This window comes from Rhineura floridana, chromosome 7 (genome assembly GCF_030035675.1).
Source record: "Rhineura floridana isolate rRhiFlo1 chromosome 7, rRhiFlo1.hap2, whole genome shotgun sequence".
In the NCBI taxonomy this organism is placed as follows: domain Eukaryota; kingdom Metazoa; phylum Chordata; class Lepidosauria; order Squamata; family Rhineuridae; genus Rhineura; species Rhineura floridana.
The window spans coordinates 37,413,282-37,421,195 of NC_084486.1; the positions used below are offsets into that span (position 1 = coordinate 37,413,282).

At 45.1% G+C, this 7,914-nt stretch overlaps 1 pseudogene; it reads left to right on the forward strand.

The window, feature by feature from the left end:
* The first annotated feature begins 4,191 nt into the window (after window positions 1–4,191).
* Window positions 4,192–5,903, forward strand: LOC133389650 (phytanoyl-CoA dioxygenase, peroxisomal-like; annotated as a pseudogene).
* Window positions 5,904–7,914: the final 2,011 nt, after the last annotated feature.

Consider the following 7,914-nt stretch of genomic DNA (forward strand, 5'->3'; position numbering starts at 1 on the left):
TGATTCCCAGCAGCAGAAATGTTGCTAGTATCACTTTGCTAGCATCATGTTCACTTTACAAAGAGTTAGAGGAAGGAGGAGATATCTGGTGGCTCTTTTGCATCTTTGAGGGAGCCTTCTGCTGCCTGCTACCCTATTTTTGTAGCTTGTCCTGGGACCCTTTGGTGAAGGGCAAGGTATAAATACAAAAATATAAATAAATCCCTTGTCCCTGTTCCCCAAGTCCTTTGCTTTTTGGGGGATAAGGTAACGGGGTGGCAGAGGGCAGAGTATCCAAGTGGAACTGAGGTGGGCACAGCCTGCTTACCTTGAATCTGCTCAAAATCTTTCAACATGTGTGTATGTTGTGGGAGACAAACACAGCCTAATTCTGTGCATGTTGGTGTGAGCATAATTGAGTTCAGTTTAAACTTACATCATATTTAGTGCATTTAGAACTCCAGTTGCTTAAGGGAGAAAACCCCAGAAACTCTGGTCTGTCACAGGGACATATGAATCTGCTCTGAGTTTTTCTAAGTAACATTTCTGGTTTATATTGGAAGCAAGAGACACCAGATAGAGAAAGTGAAAGGACAATGACATTATTAGCATCCCACAGCAGCAGCAAGCTGAAGAAGATATTGTCCACGTGTCCATTCAGATTCAGTCAGTGGGCTTTCAGAGGTATTTTAGCAAGTGGCTAGAGCAAGCCTGAGGCAAATTCTAATCTCCAACAGTTAGCAAGAGGGCTTGTTTACTTTGTTCCCTGCCAGAGTTATTGACTGCACAATGACTGATCGATGTCTGGCATTGCTGGGTGTGATTTCCAACCTTTTCCTCAGTGGGTTTTGCACCATTATTTTGCAAAATGAGCACTGAGGATCACAGAATACTAAAAGCTTGAAGAATGGGCTTCTTTGAAGAATAAACTCTCTCCTGCTCTAAAGGGAATAGTGTGGGCATGAAAATCCTATCTCTTCTTTGGTGCAATAAGATGCTTGTCCAAGGGGGAGAAACACCAAGGGTAGGAGATGCTTGCCCATTAGAAATGCCACCAAGAGAATTATCAGTGTGTTTGTGTAAGGGGGAATAGCCTTATCTGTACATACAGCATATATGGTGGTAAACCCATTTAGACAACTTCAGGCTGCATGTGACTGTGCTTCTTATTATTGGGGGGGGGGCAAAGAAGGCTAAATCACAGAACTGGAGGGGGCTTTGTAGCATTTGAAGTCCAATCCCTTGCCCAATGCAGGAAACCCAGAAGTAGAGTATGCCTGACTAGGCTCTTTTTGAAGACCTCTAGTGAGGGAGAGTCCATCACCCCTTTAGGTAACTGGTCCCATTGTCCAACTGCTGTTGCCATCAGGGTAATGTTCAATCCAACTCTGTCCTCCTGTAACTTGAACCTATTTGGAGCACCAGAGAACACACCATTGCCCTCTTCTGTGTGGCAGTCCTTCAGGAATTTGAACAATGCTACCATGTCCCCCCCTTCAGTCTTCTCTTCTCAAGGCTAAGCATGCTCAGTTCCTTCACCCTTTCATCATAAAATTTGTTTCCCCCCCATACGCTTGACTCTTTTTATTGCCCTCCTCAAAACCCAGTCCAGTTTGTCTACAAGCGTCATAAAATGCAGCTGCAAGGACTAGACATGGTACTCCAAATGACCAGTGTGAAATAAAGTGGAACTGTTACTGAAATCATTGCTAAAAACTTGCCTAAAAGCCCTCTCCCCAAATGATAATTTTCTTTATTCAGGGAGAGAGAAAATTATGATAGCACAGTCAGACAAATGAGTCCCCCACCTGCAATCCAAAATGGTACTGTCCAGATCTGTCAGGTCCAGGATGAGACTGAGGAACCAGACCAGTGGGTGAAAGCAATTCAGTTTTTATTAGAGTGACATCCACACAAACGCTGCGCCTTCTCATAAAGCGCCACTGACTTACAGATCCTGCGACATGGAAAGATAGTTGACAGAGCGAAGTGCACTTTCCCGCCCAACTCTTAAGTAGGACCCAAACGGGCGCGAAGCCTTTCACTCCACCTCAATCCACCCTCAGGGGCCACCTGTCTCCACCTCCCCCTTTCTTGTCTCTTCACTCGTCGTCTAGTACGCGGTGAGGGGGGAAGCGCCGGCCCCTCCCCTTCTGAAGATTCCGACTCCGGTATGGGCGTAAGGGGAGATCCGGGCGGAGGGGGAGGCGTGTGAACTTTCAAGGTTGGCTCCGAGACTCTGGCGCTCTCAGGATCTCCGTTGCTGGGCAACCCTATCTCTGGACATTCCTCTCCTTCTCCTTCGCTCAAGTCTGACAGGGGGCTCCCCTCCCCCTCGTCTTCTGACTCTAAATCCCCGGAACCCCAATTCCGCGTCCCGACAAGATCCAAGTTTATCTGCTGTATGGTATGAACCAGCCAAATACTGCAGATGAGGCTATCCCACCCCACAAATACTCTCTCATGATAGCCATAAGGCTGCCAACCTTGGCTTCCCTTCTCTTATTCCAGAAGCAGAATAAGATGGAGGAGAAGTGAACCTTTTTTAAACCTTCCCCACCCTATGTATACGCTGTAAATAATAGGTCTGTACATGAGTGGAAGAAATCATATTGGTTCATTGCAAGCATGTACCAGCATGCTTACAGGCCTGATAAATGAAGCTTTCACACCAATCTATTGTGCTTTGAGAAGTAATGGGAAACTAAAAACCATCTATCAGGTACTGTATTTAAGACTAACATTTAAAATAGGAATACCCCAGGGAGAAGATAAAAAGAAATGATGTCTGTCTGGATAAAAAATACTTCTGCAGTAGTGTCTTTGTTGGGTAGAAAGTGTTCCAGTAGAAGACTCCATGCTTCTGAGAGTGTCAGATCTTAGCAGGCCACCAAATTTCCTCCATCAAAGAAAGCTGCCTATGTAATAGCACCAGCTGTGTTTCCTTGACTAAGATGGGAAAAAACATTAACTCCTGTGGGACCAAATGTTCATATTGCAATGTTTTTCACCCAAACCGACATACATTGCCAGCATTCTATTGTACAGTTGCTCTGACAGCAGCTTTTTAATATATGATTGGTTCAGATGAGCCCAGATTGTGTTCAGTTTTGCATTCTTGTTTCTTAAGAAAACTGTCCTGCCATTTCAGCTTACATTTGGTACTCCTTCTGGAATAGTCCTTTATTTTCAACCATCACTTCAAATTCATCTCTTTGATATTTAATGATGTTGTGATACCCTGATGTAAAAACATCCATGCTTCCTGCTGTGTGGAACACTGGCATCCAATGAGGAGTAGCGGATGGTGTGGTAGGGCACCGCCACTGACCTGACCTGCTGCTTACTGGAGGGAGAGAGGGATGGGCGAGGCTGTGCCAACCTCCCTACTGACTCACCTCTTTCTCCTGGTAGGCAGCAGTGACTCAGTGGTCAGGAGGACAGGTGCGTGTTGCCGCCCCATTATGCCATCTGCTACTGCAAACTAGTTGCACTGAAGCCATGCAATCTGATTTCCTGAAACATTGACAGGTTGTTATTTAATTTCAATCCATTTGCTGTATGGTATGGGCAGTGCAATGGCTCTGTAGGCCAACATGGTCCTATTTACAGAAAACCCTGCCAACAATAGAAGAAAAAACTCTAAAAAAGAGGTGCCAAATTGTTTAAAAAATAAACATGGATTCTTTTGGCAGCTGTGACATGACTTGACATGAGCTTGATTTCCTTGTGTGATTGATGTAAACTCTTGGCTTCAATTAGAAGTCCATATATCCACTTTGCTGCTAATTCTCCAGTCTAAGCTAAGCATCAAACCACCCAGCTTCCTATTTTTCATGTTATTTCCAAGCCATCTCTTCGGCACTTGACAAAGTACTTGCCATGAGTTAGTCAATATCAATTAGCATACTTATTAAATGCAAGTATTTGTTAGCAATGGCTTTCTAATTGCCCTTGCAAACGCAACAGTAGTCTCGGCAAATGGTGGTACTTTGCAGGCATTGCTTTCAAGTTGTAAATTGAACTGGGTGATTCTTAAGGGTGAGGAACCAAAGGGACAGATTTATTAAGTAAGACGCAGTTATTCTAATTTCACTGTGATTTTATTATGTTTGGGAAGCTTTAAAGAGCATCAGTAAGCCTCACTGCATAAAGGTCTGCATGATGAGCTAGACTTGACCGGCTGCCAGGGAGGAGCCTGCGAAGAGGGCGATGGCGAGTGTGCCTGTTCGGCTTGCAATTCTGCTGCGGCACCTCATTCCCTCCCGGCTGGCGGGTCTGGCTGCTGTCGCCACACACACACCATTTCCTATGTCAACCCAAGTATCTACTGTAAAATATCCAATTCAATACTCTTACACCTTGGATAATAATCTTCTAAGCCCAGAGCAAAGGCGTGTCTATGAGGAGAATGGGTATCTTGTCATAAAAATATCCTGGTCACTGATGAGGACATTGAACGTTTCAGAAATGAGTTCACAAAGATCTGCAGAAAGGAGGTGAAGATTCCTGGTCTGATGGTCATGAGAGAGATGTCAATTGCCAAGTCAGAGTTTATTCCAGATCAGAAAGCAGTTTCAAAAATACAGGATTTCCAGGGAGATGAAGAACTCTTCAGATATTGCACATTGCCTCTGTTAAGAATGCTTCACAGGATCCAACATCATGGCTATGCACACCATGTTGATAAATAAGCCTCAAGATCCTGAAAGGAAGAGCTCTCACCACCCAATGCATCAGGATTTGCATTATTTCCCATTCCGGCCTGCAGGTCACATTTTTTGTGTGCCTGGGCTGCCATGGGGAGGATTGATCGCAGAAATAGATGCCTGGTAGTTCTGCCAGGAACTCATAAAGGGTCTCTGAAACACCATGATTATCCTGAGTAGGAGGGTGGCGTACAGAAGATGTATCATGGTGTGTGTGATTGTGATAAAAGTGTTCCCAGGGTTCACCTTACTATGGAGAAAGGAGAAAGTGTTTTTCCATCCCTTGCTAATCCATGGTTCTGCAATGAACAAGACTGAAGGGTTTCGAAAGGCAATTTCTTGTCATTATGCAAGTTGTGACTGCCACTCAGGGCCAGTGCCAAAGGACAGCCAGGTCAGGCCCTGTCTGAGGGCCCTGGCTTCCACAGGGCCCCCTGAAGGGCCTCTCATTAGGGTGGGGGAGTAGTGCTCCCCTGCCATGTTCGCAGGGAGGGAGCTTCCAGGCCGCCCACCTGTTCGCTCCACCTCACCTGTCTCTCCTGTCTTCTGCTGCTGCATGTGCTGTGCGCGCAGGGCTGCCATCAACCAAGATGGTGGCGGAGGCGTCTTTAAGGGGCTGATGCACCTACCACCATCTTGGTTGATGGCAGGCATGTGCATGCCATCAACCAAGATGGCGGCGGGATATCAGCGTCTTAGAGAAGTCTCTGCCACCATCTTGGTTGATGGCAGCCCGGCACGCGCAGCACGCACAGCAGCAGAACACAGGAAAAAGATAGGTGGAACAGACAGGAACCACGTGCCTGGGGCAGGCTGGCGCCCAAGTCATACCTAGCTGTGTGCATGCGTGTGCTGGGGCCTGGGACAGGCTGGGGGCCAAGGGCCCCGGCATGCCTGGTGCCGGCCCTGCTGCCACTATATTGATGTGAAAGGTACTCCTCAAGAGAATATTGAAAAAGAAGTAGCAGAAATTATAAGAACAAAGTATGGTATGGACCAGCCTTTCCCAACTAGTGGGCCACCAGATGTTGTTGGACCACAACTCCCATCAGCCTCAGCCGGCATTGCCAATGGTCAGGAAAGATGGGAATTGCGGTCCAACAACATCTGGTGGCCCACTAGTTGGGAAAAGCTGGTATAGACTCACCTCTCACCCTGAAGGAAATTTGGATGTTGCAAAGTCATCTTGTTAAAGGAGAAACAAAAAATCTTTAGAATTCTACCCAGATGCCAAGACTTAGAAAATGATGTGCTGGTTTCTTGAACTGCCTGAGAGAAACTGTGATCCTTTACTCAAAAGTGTTCAGAATTTTTTATCATGCTGATTTTTTTCAATTATTTTGCAGTAAAACAATTTTGAAGCATATTCACATTTGAAAAGGAATCTGAGGCTGAAATTCTAGGCATACCTACTTGGATACAAATGCTGTTCCATTGAACGTTACTTCTGAGTAAACAATATGCTTAAATTCACACTTCAAGTTAATTTAAATATTTTAACTGATGCACTTAAGTAAAATGTTTTCTTTAAATACTTCTGGAATTAAAAAATAACAATTAGGATGTCCTTTTCTCTTAAAACAGAGACTAAGTAAAGAACCAGAGTATTTTTTTTGGGGGGGAGGGAGGATCAGGATGTAATTTTACAGGTTTGATTTAGATGCACATGTCACTTATAGCAGGTTTCCACCAAAGATTGCAGCTGGTTTTGAATGGCAATGATATGACCAGCAAAAAGCTGGGGTTCCTCCTGTTGCCTTTCCTGCACCAGGACTGGCAGGTGCAGTACCAGCAGGACACCCCAGTGGCACCACGCTTTGATGTCAACACACTGAAGTAAGAACTAGCAGACATTGACAGCGCTGATTGTTATTGTATTCTTACTGAAAGATGTTGCTGCTGCTTTGTTAATATTTTGTTCTTTAAAATTTTGTAAACTGTATTATTCTTTTCTGATGTATATTTTGTATTTGTGTTTATTTTTTGTGAGCTGCCTTGAGAGTCTTTTTGGCCAAAAGACGGCATAGAAATACACTGTAACATAACACAACTTAAAGAAGAACCTGTGACTGAGGGCCTCAGCAAAGGCTGGATTAATTGCAAACCACACAGGCTACTTTTAGAGACCCCATTTCTCTCTCACTTCCCCCTCCCCTGAAAAGTTGTGGGATTAAATGGGTTCTCACAAGACACCAGAAACACAAAAAGAGCTAATCAACATACTTGTATATTCTCTTCTCCTGCCAGAACCAATCTGATTTTTAGGAAGATGTAAAATGTTGGGGGTACCTTTAACAGGAAGCAATTTGTCTTTTAAAAAACTGTTATTCTCTTTTGCTACTATGCATTGGCGGAGGATTTAGATTTTCCTCTGATAACAAAGTGTCTTTGGTTGCCTCAATCTGTCTGTTTTGTTTTTGCCTTGCGTATAAAGCAACATGAGATACCTAGACAGTCATACTTTCATAAATATGAATGTTTACTAGGGGGGTTCTGCTCACTGCACTTGCCAACCTCCAAGGCATCCCCAATGCCTAACCCCTCACCTCCCTCACCAACCCACTTGCCTTGCCTGTTCCTTCACTGCCCCATGCCACTGCCCTGGACAAACTCTGCTGCCGTGCAGCACGGCACACCGAGGCTGCACACTGGCCTTCCACCCATCCGCCCAGGCTGCCACCGCCATGTATAAACTGTGCTGCAATGCAGCACACCTAGGCTGCACACTGGTCTCTAACTCAGGCTGCCGCTGCTGGTGGCATAACCCATCTAGTCCACCTGCTCGCCCACTCTCCAAGACTGCCATCGCTGCTGCCTTGCCTGGTTGGTGAAGTGGGCGGTGGCAGGCGGTGTGAGTAGTGTGCGGGCAAGGGGGGACGGAAGCATTCACGCTGCAATTCACTTAGCACTGCCTATCCGTGGAGCTGTGAACTGCAGAGTGTGACACATTTTTATTATATGTATAGATAGATATCTTTCTCCTCCTTTGAAAGTATTGTCAGTAGTTGCCCTCATTATGATGCTTCCTTCTGGATATGAACTCAGTTAATCTCTTATTAGTCAATTAAAGCAACTGAAGTCTGCACCTTTCCTTACCACTTTTACTTTTATAATGACTGTAGAATGTCATGGACTCTGCTTCCAATAAGTGTGGTCAATGAGCTGCTTAACATTCTGAGTAGTTATTACTGTTCCATGTGTTTGTATCATGCCTAGCAAATATTGC